Source organism: Oreochromis aureus, linkage group 10, assembly GCF_013358895.1.
Source record: "Oreochromis aureus strain Israel breed Guangdong linkage group 10, ZZ_aureus, whole genome shotgun sequence".
NCBI lineage: Eukaryota > Metazoa > Chordata > Actinopteri > Cichliformes > Cichlidae > Oreochromis > Oreochromis aureus.
In genome coordinates, this window is record NC_052951.1 from 8,751,931 (window position 1) to 8,766,712 (window position 14,782).

Genomic DNA, 14,782 nt, shown 5'->3' on the forward strand with positions numbered 1-14,782 from the left:
AACGCCCCGCCACTAACGTTAACCATCCATCCATTCGCTTCCGCTTATCTTATTCAGGGTCTAATTGAACTCAGGACCTTCTTGCTGTGCGGCAACAGTGCTAGCCACCGTGCCGCCTCACATTAAACAGGTAAAATAAATATCTATGCAGATATTTTGCAATGTTTATTTCTCATTTTTTAGATAATTTATTATTTAAATTCAGGTCAAGGCACCGCTACACGCTCCGGAAGCCCAAAGGCGACATAAGGATGACGGGTCACGACATTTTTTGTTTTCTGCATGGTTCAGCTTTTTAACTCTTTTAAAATAGACCTTCAACTGGGCGTGTTTCTTTGTTGCTATTATTTTTTAAGAATTCAAAATGTGTTCATTGCATAAATAAAATTTAATTTTCACTGTAGCACTTCATGGATTTCATAATCAACACACTATAGTTGTTTATACAAAGAAAAAAGGTTAAAAAAAACAAACAACAAAAAAAACCCCCAATATATTGTGTTATCTTCATTGTAAATGTCAACAAGTATCTGCGGATCCCAGTGTTTTCTTTTCTGTGGAAACCGAGTCCAAATGGCTCTTTGGGTGTTAAAGGTTGCCGACCCCTGGTTAGGCATTCATTTTTTGATGGTTAGGGGTAGGGAAAGCGGCTATAGGGAAAGCATTATGTCAAAAGGTGTTTTCACTAAAATATGAAAACAAGTCAAAAGTCAGGCAAAATATTTCCTGGTAACAGCCATTAAATGTTACAATATATATCTACACACATACACAAACGCTATCTATCTATCTATCTATCTATCTATCTATCTATCTATCTATCTATCTATCTATCTATCTATCTATCTGGGTGGGACTCGATTAAAAAAAATTAATTAATTAGAGGCTTGTAATAAATTAATCTTGATTAATCACATTTAATCGCACAAGAAGATTTGCCCCAAAGCGCAAATGGTTTTTTTAGATTAAAAGGGTTTTAGTGGGTGACAGAATCAAATAATAGACATGGACATGAATATTGTATACTCTTTTAATTTCTGGAAAAAAATAAAAACCATTTCAATTCAAAACAGAGAATCAAAAATAATCCCTGGCCAAAATTGGATTGACTTAAAAATAAAGTGCTAAAGTACTTTAAGTGCATTTTCAAAATGGTACTGTCTTTAAATAATAATAATAATAATATTAATTTCAACATAAAGTGCAGTTTTCTTTCTTAAAAAAATATGGCAGAAACATAAAAGATTATTTTAACATGCTTCACCTTTAAACTCTGACTAACCTTAGCCAAAATTATTTTGTACATTAGGCTAAACCGGTGTGATCACCAAACATTTTAGCGCAAAAAATATCAAACCCACTGGACTCACAGTACCTCCATGCTTATTTACTGTCGGGCTCTTTCAGCCAGTTACTTTTACCACCACTGCAGTGGGCAGTCTGTCTTGCTGATGGTGGATTCTGGTCTGTACAAACTCAGGGCCCTGTTACACAGGGCTTCCTTATCTGAATCAGAGTCTGAAGACAACGAAGAGAGGAGGCAGCTCTTTGTCTTTGCTGGCTCCTTTGTGGTGGCATCATTACACTGTTCCTGCAGCAGGGCCTCAAGGCTGGTCCAAACCTCTTCTCGCTCTCCCCTTGGAAGACACTTTAAATCCTTAAAGTATGGGTCAAGCACAGTAGCTATCTTGAGCCACTGATGGTTGAGTGTAGCTACACGTTGGATGGGTCCTTTGTGAAGACACCCTTAAATTTCACCATGTAGTTTCAGTCATCATCAGAGACCTCCATGGTGTGATGCAGGTGGCAAAAATCAGGTAAAACCACTGAACATGAGACATATGTCTCACCTCCAACAAGCTCAATCCCAAACCTGTAGTAGACAGTTCAAGAAAGTAATTATTAACACAATAACTGTCAACTATAGAGCTTTTTGAAGAAACAGTAACAATAAGTTAAAGAATAGTTTTATTTACCTGCATGGCTTAAGGACAGTTGCCAGCTTTTGGAGTTTTACCAGCTCTAATTGAGTCAAAATGAGTAGCTTGTGCTTTTGTTTGTCTAAAACAGCGAAAACAGCCTCTTGATTCTTTAGCAGATGAGAAACCATATCCAGTGTTGAATTCCGCCATGTGGAAACATCCTGTATGAGTGCCTCTTTCTTTGAACTCACCCCTCGGCCAACTCAGGCACAGGTAACAGTGTTAACTGGAGAATGATAACCAAAAGCATTCATGAGTCAAAACAAAAGAAAAATAAGTTAATTGGGCTCTCCAGTTTCCAACAAATACAAACATTTTCATTTAGTGAGATTACTCTTAAGAGCTTTAAGCGATTGTGCAGAAGTTGGTGGAAACTTATAAATGCAGGATAAAAGCGATAGGAAATTTTTGGGATTATTTATACTCTACTCTGTGCCACCCGTCTAAGCTGTAAATAATGCAGTGTATATGTAAATTCTTCTGCGAGAACTGCTAAAGGTTTGGACTTTTCAGTTCAGTTTCTATGGCTCTGTTTTTCATAATCCAGGGCCATTTCCTCACAGCTTGCCTTACCTATAATGAGGTGAGCACAGTAAAGGGCATATTATAATATTGATTCCATGCACTATTCAAATGGACAAGCCAAGGGTATATTGGTAAACATTACAGCGTTTCTTTGCAAGACAAAACAGCATGTGTGATGCTGAGCTCAATTTCTGAGTCAGCTATATGCTTTGCTTTACGCATTTAAATGTTTACTGCTCCTAAAAGTCTGCAAAGAGCTCTTCAGTTAAAGCAGGGGTGTCGAACTCCAGGCCTCGAGGGCCGGTGTCCTGCGGGTTTTAGATATCACCCTGTTTCAACACACCTGAATCAAATGATTAGTTCATTTCCAGGCTTCTGGAGAACTTCAAGACATGTTGAGGAGGTAATTTAGCCATTTAAATCCGCTGTGGTGGATCAAGGACACATCTAAAACCTGCAGGACACCAGCCCTCGAGGCCTGGAGTTCGACACCTGTGAGTGGGCAACAAAAATCCTCCAGAAGGCACAGCACCAGTTGCTTAATGAATGGGTGAGGCAAACAAATTTTATCATCGACATGATAAAATTTCAAGAGGACTGGATCTGACAGAGACTTACAATGCTTCTAGATGAGAATACTCTTAAAAAGGTGTTTGACTTTATTGAGAAGGCTCGTCTAGCACAGCACAAGAAGTCTAAGACCAGGCTACAAAGGAAGTTTGACTTACTTGTTGTACATGGGAAACCACTGCAAAATACGGAGAGTGTCCTCAGTGGCCAGAAGAGAGAAGGATGCTAAACCAGAAAGACTAACATGAGAAAATTTTGTCACTACTCAGTGATGAAAATACTTATGAGCCCCTGAAACGAGACCCAGGAAGTGGTTACAGGAAGAGGGTGATAAATTGCAGAAGCAGTTAGAACAAGACAAGGCTATTGACCGGACCTCATATCACAGGCTATACCCAGGGGAATCTACACCAAGTCTCTATGGTTTACCGAAGATACATAAACAGGGTGCACCTTTAGGACCGATTGTCTGTATGATCAACTCTGTCACCTATTACATTTCCAAGTTTCAGGCTTCGATCCTCAACCCACTGGTAGGCAGCTCTGAACACCACATCCAGAACACTTTGGATTTTGTTGAGAAGGTGAGAAATGTTATTATGGAGGCAGATGAAACCATGGTCTCGTACGACGTTACATCTCTCTTCACTTGCATCCCAGTCACGGAAACATTGGAGGTAGTGCGTAAGAGATTACAGGATGACCCCAACCTGAGCAACAGGACCACTTTCAGCATCGACCAAGTGTGTTTGCTTTTGGAACTGTGTCTTCATTCTTCATTCCACCTACTTCACATAATACTGTGAAGGTCAATACTACAGGCAGAAACATGGCACGTGGAACCCATGGCACAACAAACGTGTGCCATGGGTTCCCCAGTTTCACCCATTGTGGCCAATTTGTACATGGAAGAAGTGGAAAAGAGGGCTTTGCTATCCTACCCTGGAACACCACCAAGCCATTGGTTCAGATATGTGGATGACACCTGGGTGAAAATCAAATCTCAGGACGTACCACATTTCACGGATCTCAGGATCCATGAAATGCGGATGGTTATTGCTCTACCACCTGGCTGTGGCTCAGGTGGTGGAGCAGATCAGCTACTGATCAGAAAGTTGGTGGTTCGATCCTTGGCTTCCCCAGTCTGCAGGCCAAATATCCTTGGGCAAGATACTAACCCCGAGTTGCCCTCCGATGCATTCATCGGAGTATGAATGTGTATGAATGTAGTTTACGTTGCACTTGAGTTTAGAAGTGCTTGTATGAGTGGGTGTGAATGGGTGAATGAGGCATGTAGTATAGAGCACTTTGAGTACTCCGGGAGAGCTGAAAAGCGCTATATAAGAATCAGTCCATTTACCATTTACCAATTACATTAACTCGGTGGACCAACACATCAAGTTCACCAGGGAGGAAATGAAAAATGGTCTTCTTAGACTGTAAGATTTCCATCAGTAATGGGGGACATCTAAAAGCTGATGTGTACCGCAAACCTACGCATACGGATCAGTATTTAAGGTTTGACTCTCATCATCCACTGGAGCATAAATTGGGTGTCATCAGGACTCTACAACACAGAGCAAACACCATCTTCACAGACACAGCAGCCAGGGAAGCAGAAGAACAGCACATCAAGAAGGCCCTGAGTAAATGTGGTTATCCCAGCTGGACTTTTGTCAAAGCTGGGAAGGTGCCTAAGAAAGCTCCACCCGATCCAGAAGAGAAGGACAACTGGTGACTAAGCGAAAACCTGTAGTGATCCGTACGTGTCAGGAGTATCGGAGCAGTTGAGACGCATTTTTTCTAAACACTGGGTCTCTGTGGCTTTTAAACCCCAAAACACTCTGCGCCAAAAATTGGTCCCCCCCAAGGATCAGGTCCCCCGACACAAACAGAGTAACATAGTGTACGCTGTTAAGTGCCAGGAGGATTGCCAGGATTTATACATCGGGGAAACCAAACAACCTCTGGCGAGGTGGATGGCACAACACAGAAGAGCTACCTCGTCAGGCCAGGACTCTGCAGTCTATTTACACCTACAGGCCAGTGGACACTCTTTCAGTGATGAGGATGTACACATCCTGGTTTGAGAGTGGAGTCAAGGAGGCCATTTACGTGAAAAGGGAAAGACCATCTCTGAATCGAGGAGGGGGCCTAAGGGTACATCTTTCACCATCTTACAATGCTGTGATTGCAGCCATTCCCCAACTCTCTGTGAATGGTACTCATGGCCATTGATCAGTGGGCTTTGATCAGTGGGTTTGGTCAGTGGTTGTTGATCAATGGTTATGAGAATTTGCATAATTAAGATTAAGGAACTGACCTCCCAGCCCATTGTTCCTTCACTGGACTGGTTTCAGTCATTATGCAAATGTACTGTTTATAAGATTGGGGAAACCTGCAGTCAGCTGAGACTGAAGAAGTCACTTGGATGAGTGACGAAACGTTTCTCCCACAAAACGCTACGTCCAGATGAACAGAATCAACTTTTGGAGAAGAAACTGCAGTGCAGACCTCGTCCTTTGGTCTGACTCCCAAAAACTTGCTTACGTCATTGAGCTGACGGTACCATGGGAGGAAGCAATTGAGGATGCATTTGAGCTTAAGAAGCTGCGATATGCCAACTTGGCAGCTGAGGCAGAGGACAGAGGCTGGAAGATCAAGGTGCGCCCGGTGGAAGTGGGATGCAGGGGCTTTGTTGCCAGTACAACAGCAAAGCTGCTTAAAGAGATTGGGATCAGAGGACAGGCGCAACGGCAGGCTATAAGAGAATTAGCTAACATTGCTGAGAGGACCAGTCACTGGTTATGGTTAAAAAGGGCTGACATCACTTGGGCAGGTAAGGCAGTCAGCTAACCGTGAGAAAAGAAATATTCTGCTCTTCTCCCCTCTGCTCTTTTTCCCTTTTAAGGGAGGCAGTGGGGAGGTAGATCGTACAGCCTGATCCGGCGGGGAGGTGTGGGAAGCCAGATCGGGCGTCCCTTTTGTCTTACTTCTCTCTTCTCTCTCTTCTCTCTCTCTTCTCTCTGGACTGGAGCCACAACACTGATGCTCTTTACGGGAAGGGTCAGAGCAGACTCTACCTGCTGAGGCGGCTGAGGTCATTTGGAGTACAGGGAGCACTTTTAAAGACCTTCTATGGCTCTGTGGTGGCATCTGTCATTTTTTACAGTGTAGTATGTTGGAGCAGCGGTTTATCGGCAGCTGAGAGGAAGAGGCTGGATAAACTCATCAGGAAGGCCAGCTCTGTTCTGGGATGCACCCTGGACCCAGTGCAGGTGGTGGGAGACAGAAGGACTCTGGCCAAAATAACATCTCTGATGGACAGAGTCTCCCACCCCATGCATGGAAATGTTGCTGAACTGCAGAGCTCCTTCAGTGACAGACTGCTGCATCCTCGATGCATGAAGGAGCGTTTCCGCAGGTCCTTCCTCCCTGCAGCTGTCAGGCTGTACAATCAGAACTGCTCCCAACAAACATAATGTTTACATCAGCACTAACTGCAATAAGTTAACCAACTGATTAGCACTACAACCTGGTTTGCCTCTTATCTGTAGTTATTTTTACTTAATTTAATAACTGTACAATACTCTGTATATAGTAACCATAACCATTGTCCTTAATGTAAATATTTAAGAAAAATTGTGTATGTTTCTGTTCTGTGTCCTGTGTACTGTCTGTTTGTATATGTATCTTTTTGGCTGCTGTTACAACCAAATTTCCCCTTGTGGGACAATTAAAGGATTATTCTATTCTATTCTATTCTATTCTATTCTATCACCTTTTCTATCCCTTTGAAGAAGTGAGGCTCCATAAATGTTAAAGAGGTAAGTATTATTTCTCAGTTGCAGTGATGAATCCAAGGTCCACTACTGACGATGTGTCCCAAATGTTAATATGATCATCTAGATCAGATCTCTAATCCCCCCCCCCCCCAAAAAAAAGAAAATGGCAGATCAGCTTGGGTAAAAGACCGGAAGTTGGGGCACACAACGATGTGAGCTGCTGGTAAAGTTTCTGGGCTGCCTTTCCTCATAACAGCCATCCCTCAAGAGTCTCGCCATTTAAAGCAATGCATTATCAGGGACTACATCATCTAGTTCTTTTACTGAAACTCAGAGGAGACAAGAGTGAGAGGCAAGCCTTTGCTGGCCTCCTACACTGCTTGGAAAATCAGTTACTAGCCACACCTTGTGTGTAAACAGCTACATACATGTTTCTGCACTGAAGGAAGATGCAGCAGAAAACCAAAAGTGAAGCTTCCATTCTATGGTTATTGCTGAATAATGTTTCTAAACATGAAAGTTTGGCATGGCAATGTTTTTTTAATTCAAAAGTGAAAATCAAAATTTAAACGCAAATTGATTATTGGTTGATCCTGTCAGAGAAGACAATGTTTTAGATGTTATACAAAAGGGCAAGTCAGACAGAGCACCATGAAAGCAACAACAGTGTATGTGTATGTGCTTGTCCATTCCACGAAAATGAAATACGTGAAAAATATGTTAGGCTCTTTTCTAAAGTTTTAGGTGAGTGAAATGCTACTGTACTGCAGGAGAGGGAACCAAAGCTTTGGTACTGCCCTAGCATCTACTTTACATGTATGGACAATCTGTACATGCCACATACTGTATGCATTGGCTTTGCAAATAAACAAACAGTTATAGCAGCAACCATTACACACATAGTTACTTCTCACAGTACTCAAAGGATACTATAAAAAGATACTTGAAAAAAGGCTAGCAAAGACAAACGTCAAAAAACTCTATTTACTAATCATGCTTACGTTATTATGAATCAAGGGAGGTGTTGCATGAAGCAAACATAAAACTTGCTTCATAGCATTTAGCAACAATGCTACAACAAGAACATCTCTAATATGTGGTTTGGTAAAGAGGACAGCACCCAAGCACACTGGAGGCAGGATAAAATCCAAAATCCAAAGGTCTTTACTGAGACTGCCAGCAGTACACAAGAAAACAGTGAGTGTGGAAAGGCAATCCAAGATGGAACAGTCAAAGGGAAGAAGCCAAAAACAAGCAAAGGAAATGTACTGGAGGGGGGGATGGATGAGGGAGCAGTTTACAAGACTTGCAAAACTTGGAACTTGAATTATTTAGACATGGTGTTTGAAAGAAATGCTGGAAAGCTTTTTACCCCAAGTTCAAAGACAATGAGGCAAAGAACAAAGGGTGACAGAGCACAGACAATTCACTGGATGATTAGTGACAGGGGGCACATTTATTCACCACTGGCAGGAAAATGAACGAGGAATGAAGAAAAAGTAACTTTAAATAGAATTATAAATGGAAAAAAGCTTGACGGGAAATACAGTTTAATTCATTTTGTCATATATTAACTTTCATGTAGTTGAATTTGTAGGTAGCATTTTTGTTTGGTCTTTGTGAAGCTCTTTAAAGAGAAATTCACACTCTGTAAAACAAAGACGTGTAAGTACAATGTAAATAGGGGGATGTTAGCATTTTGAAATGGCATTTATAGAAATAAATCAATTATTACTGAATACAGTTTTATCTCCTCTTCATTTTATCCTGTCCAAATTAAAGAATACAGCTTCAGCACCACTTACTGGACAAGCGTCATTACAGCAGCAAGACATAACCAAGCAAAAAACACAGGAAATACAGATAAACTAAAGAAAAATGGAAAAGAAACAAATGTAGGTAAATTATATATCATTTGTGCCATGTAAAGGCAAACTTGGAATGAACTCTTTTTGATATCACCTGATATTTTTTTTCATAGGATGAAGTGTGAGGTGAATCCACTGGATATAGACAGATTTTTGAAGTGTGTGTTGTAACATCTAGTAAAAAATGCATAGCTGTATATAACCAGCTGTCTCTCACAGAGGAGACGGTTAGACTGTGTCTGCAGTTCTTGTTATCAGAAATTATGCAATTTATGATTTGACAGCCTTATCGGAGGTCTATTTCTGCCACATAGTGAACTCAGCTTAAGATAGCAGATTGCTTTACCAACAGCCTCAGTGCACAGCAGTTTTTGATGACATGGGCTTGTATTTAATGAGGAACTGATCCTTTTGTATGAATATAAAGGATCGTATTAGTGACTCGGAGCTGTTCGGGTGGCTCTGAAACATGTGTTGATGTACCAGTCCAGACAAATGTTCATTTAAGAATATTTCCAGCAGTCTGTGAGGCTAGACAAGGCTCAATGCTCAGTACAGCTTGACATTTGGACAAACCTCAGAAAAAAGGAAAGTAATCTGAGCTACTTCAGTTGGTCACAATGTAAAACACTTTTTAATGACTCCAATTCAAAGACTCAGGATCTAGCCAGCTGATTTCACTGCACATGGGAGTGCCATTAACAACTAGATCGGGACCATCTGCCTGCATAACATTGTCTTCTTAAAAGACAACGCTGCATCATCTACACTCAATAAATTAAAGTGTGTATGACCATTTATTGCTGATGCAAACCACAACTGCAGTGCAAATAGCTTTCATTTCTGCAGCCAAGGCAGAGTTCTTGTGACTTGCACCACATGTAACTAGCCCTTTATGCAATGTCATTTGAAATAGATGAAATACAGTGATAGTACTAAAAGGCTTATACGCATGACCTACAAAACTGAGTAATATAGGCCTTTTAAATGACATTTAAAAAGCCTTATTTGGTGCCTTTTTCTTTGTTCTTTTGAAACAGAGGTTGGAAACAGCTATCCATTGCTATTTGAAACAGACATCCACATGTTTTCTTATACCTATAGGCTGTACCATGTTGCTAGAGGAACAGGAAGTACAAGCTAGTCTGATAAGTGTCTTCATTTAGTAGTCAGTTGGAGGATGAGCTTCCACTGCAGCACTAATACAGGCTACATAAATATGACACGTTAAAGATCACAGATTTGGAGTAGTAAAAAAAAAAAAACACACACACACACACGCGCATCATTTGCCTTTATTATATATTTCTCATGCACTCGAGCAGATTATGTTATCATAACACAAATTCAGAGAACACCATTCTCTTCCCTTCTGTATGTCACATGTGAAACTGAAAAGACATGTGGCCCCACATGCGGACACAGAGAGGGCAGCTTCTCTGACGCTTAACAAAATAGTTTATGAAACTGAGAGAAACTGATCACATATATACTTTTGTGTAATGATAGCTAAACCGAGTTAAAACAGAAAAATTGCCTGTCTGTTACTGGAACATTGTTATGAAGCCTTCATGATGCAAATAAGATAGAAACAGAGCCTATTTGATACAAGTAAGATTTCTGATTATTAAACGACTTTTAAGTAAACTATTAGCTTGCATATGAATTACTAGAGCAGCAAAAATGATGCAGTACCTAAACATTTTACTTTCATTATTATTAATTTAACACTTTAACAGCTCAAAACCTTTACAGGCAATGTGTTTTATGCCCGTTACCTTGGAGTTCTCAACTTCTATTGGGTTAGCAGAGCAACCCGTGGAGTTGGCACATCAGCTTATGGGGTGATCTTAACTTGTAGACAAGTGACACCTCACTTGGGGTATTTGACAAACTGACACTCACTGATACAGAGTGTCCAACTCAGCTTGTCAAATACACTAAGTGGGGGGCCTGATCTCATGCAGTACCAAAGACTCTGGCTCTGTAGATTCAATGAACAAGGCATCAGGACCACTTTAAAAAACATGATCAAAAACCTAACAAAGCACACAAAGTATGTATTAATCTGACTGCATAAAGAGGTTTCCTTGGTATTGTTTCAGAAACTCCATGCAAATGCGTGTGTTACCTGTTGCAGACGAGAGTCCAAGAGCAGCACTCTTCTTTCCTCTCCTTCACAATGATGGCACTGTGCACAAGACAGCTCGTTTGACCAAAGCACTTCAGCGCGTCAAAGAGGAAGTCAAAACAAGGAAGATAACTGCAAAGCTAGCTCTCAGGAAATGTGGGGAAATAAAGTGTCAACATGTCATGTTGTGAAATGCTGTTGAAGGCTTAAATGGCTCACAACTTATGGTTTCCTGAGCCATATTCAACAGTTTTGCTCAGCTTTTGTCGCACTTATGGTTTCTTGATCCCTGCATCAGTAAAGCGCCTAGATCAGCATGCACAGAGGCTCAGAGCATTACAAATCTAGGAAGTAGCGACCTCTCATGTGAGACCTAATTAATAACACTTTCACACCAGTTTGTGCAAAGTGTAGATACTATTTCATGGTTTTATTTCAGAAAAGAGTTGCACAATTAGACCACGAGGACATCATCATTTATTTTACTTTGTTTTATATCACACTTCAATGTCATCACTTTAATCAAAAACATCATCTCTCACATGATTTCTCTACACTGGCCCTCATCTTCCCCTTCCAGGAAAAGTGTTAAAGCCACACGGTTGATTGAGCGTTTATTCATTTGTCTGTTTCCACCAGTACTAATGCTGCTAGACAGCTAAAACGATACTTTTTATTGCCATACTGTTTCACATTACCGCCAAATTTTCACAACAACTAGAATGTGCCACGCACTTGTGCTGTGTAACTTCCTCATGTTACTCTGGACCAATGACCATGAATCAGTTGCTAGACTTCCCTATATAGATACAACTATACTGTATGGTGAACTTCCGTAAGACACTGAGTGAACACTGAACATACTGAATACTGGCTGTTCAGTGGGGACTGCAGAATGAACTGCTGTTCTCATGGAGCCTCATCAAGTTCAAGTTCACTGTAGCGGCATAATCTGCAACATCAACATCAAGGTCACAGGCAAAGAGTAAAGAAACAGTTTGGATGATTCAAATTTGGATGGTTTGGATGAGGCACAGCTCGAGGGGGGGAAAAGGCCTAAACTTGAATCCTTTAACCTTTAAATTAAACTAATCCCCTATGATCAAAGATAAATGACAAGGTCTGGTATAGCACATCCCGTTTGGCACTTGGACAATGACTCTAGATCTTTTGGGTCCTATAAGCACTTGAGCACATTGACGCCCAATCACACTGGGATCTGAGCAGGCCAGAGAAACCTTTTTGGCTCTTTGTCATGTTTATGGCTTCTCTCACTAATATTGTAGGCTTTTTCCCTTTTCAATGCAGTTAGGTTCACAAGTTTTCAGACAATTTTGCCTCTATACATCACAAATTAAGCAGATGAATGATCAGGTTCATTCAAAGTGTTGTCTTACATTCGGTAGCTCTTCACTGTAACTCTCACTACGAGTCCCTAAATATATGTTGATGTAAGTGAAGTAGGTCATTATTATGGTAAAAATAAAAATAAACCTAAAAAAAAAAATTGGCCAAATCTGGGTCATTCTTAAAATTAATGAATGCGCTGTTCACTAAAGTGGATATTTGGTGAACTTTTTTCTCGGTTAGGAAAACCCATCTCACAACACATAGACAAGTACTGTCAAAGGTCTACAATCAGGAGACACCTTCATCAGAATAGAATAGAATAGAATAGAATAGAATAGAATAGAATAGAATGCCTTTATTGTCATTATACAGCTGTACAATGAGCTGACATACAGAGGGTTTACAATAAAGAGCAAACTACTGGTTACACAAAGCTGAGCATGAGAAAGACCCACAAACAAGAAGCATCCGAAGGTGGCTGCAATAAAAGCCTGGCAGACCAACCCAAGGGAGCACATGCAGCATCCACAACTTTTTTATTGATCTGCTAAAAACAATTGTTATATTTAAAATGATTCGTTTGTCAAATTACTTTTGAGTATCTCAAAATGCACAGTAAGGATCAGTTAATTCCATTTGAATGTCACGGCTCACTTGGTTGCACTCACCCGTCACTTAATTTGATAAATCACCTTTCTTTCCCATTCTGATGCTCAGTTTGAATTTCACCAGCTGAGCATCAATGCAATGTGTTGGCAACATGTGATTGGCTAATCAGACATTTGTATTGACAAGCAGTCAAACATGCATGCCTAGAAAAGTGGTCAGTAAGTTTATATCATTCAAACAGTAGACATACAGCACATTGTATGCAGATGCAGACATGACATGAATATGTAAGTGAAGTGAAGTTTCCTGTTAGGCCTGTATTTCAAAGTATGAAGCATTGCTTACAGTTAAATGCCTAAAGCTCTCAGAGTACAAAACTAGAGCACGGCTTCTTTTGTAATGCTGTTTCAAAACCTCCTACATCAAATAAGAGCAGCAGAGTAATGCTCAGAAAAATCTATAATGATGCTATAGTTGCAAAGAACAACACCACAAATTAAGCTTTACAATGTGGTTGTAGAGCACATTTTTATCCAGTGTTAAAAAGAAATCGTGAGATTCTTGTAACCTGAAATCAGCAAATAAAATGGTTTTATAAGTAGCCTCGGCCCTTTTAAATACTTTCTATTTTCCCTCTCAAGCTGTGCACAGGTGGCAGTTCTACTGCATTTTTTTTTCATGAGTCACCAGCACCACAAAATGATTACAAATTTTAGTCATTATTCAACAAGCAAACTACTTTAATGGGATTTGGAGTACGTCGTAGCTTAGAGGGTGTTGTGTTGTGTTGTAGTTAAAAGTTTCCTTCTGACAGAAGGAAAGAAGAAGAATGATGTCGAGAAAAGAAGAAGAGCTAACAGCTTCTCATGAGTCATTTTCTGCAAAACACTAAAGTACATTCTAGGAGCTTTGTTCATACAGGAAGAGTCATTGCATCTTATCTCTAAGTGGCAGTTCAGTGTGTGAACCATTTCAACACCCACTGTAGGCCACTAATACCGCATATAGGGGAAGTTGGAGATAAAAAAACAGCACCTCCCTTTGGTGTTTAGAGTTGTTCAATTTCCTATTGCAAAAATAACAGAAATTTAGGTTACCTTCATTTATTTTGTGAAATATTTAGTGATCTACCAAAAATCAGCATTGGTGTAGAGTACTATACCAATACTAATACTACTGGTAGAATTTGGATTTCTTGTATATATTAAAATGTATTGAGTTGTCACATGGTTATCAAATGATTATCACATTTGAAACAAAATGTTAAATGCTGTGCTCAGGCAGCAGGATCTCACATCTCCGGAAATGTGCTCTTTTGAAATGTTTTATTTTTAATCGAACATTTAAAAAGGAGACATTTAATCGAGGAGACAGGTGCCTCCTGCACTCTGCACACACATTCAAAGGTTGAAACTGCAAATTGGTGTTTATTTGCCTGCCTGAATGCTCCAAGTGGAATTTGTGACACGTGGCATTTGAGTCTTTTTTTATTGTAAGCAGTAAAAATCAACTCTTGGAAACATTTCAGTGAGTGAAAAATTAAATAATAACCTCCAGAATCTTCTGGTTTTAAGACACAGTTCTTTAATTATTTAAACATATTGTGCAGATATGTAAACAGACTCATGTGATCTTTATAATAATCCAGTAATCAAATGTTTCACTAAAATTTGTGTGAACAAAATGAATCCTTTTCAAACTGTTGCCATGTCACCCTTGGTGCAGAATGGTGACGTGGCTGAAACTCACAGTTTGTAAGCCACCTTGTGGACACACTTGAGATTTACTGTCTTTTTGTTTTATTCCTTTGTACTTTTTTTTATATATAATGAATTGCATTCAGTTTAACCTCCTAAGACCCGAACTCTTCCACGACATGCATTTTTAATTTCTCTTTGATATTTGGGCATATTGGGGCCCAATGAATGTACAAAGAATTACCAGATTTTTTTTTTAACCTTA

General features: G+C 40.0%; 1 long non-coding RNA gene across 1 annotated transcript; it reads right to left on the reverse strand.

Moving 5' to 3' along the window:
* Window positions 1–10,013: 10,013 nt before the first annotated feature.
* LOC120442306 lies at window positions 10,014–10,898 on the reverse strand. Its single transcript, XR_005614657.1, has 2 exons — window positions 10,862–10,898; window positions 10,014–10,714 (listed from the first exon to the last, which is right to left on the reverse strand). It is a non-coding gene; the product is annotated as an uncharacterized LOC120442306 (long non-coding RNA).
* Window positions 10,899–14,782: the final 3,884 nt, after the last annotated feature.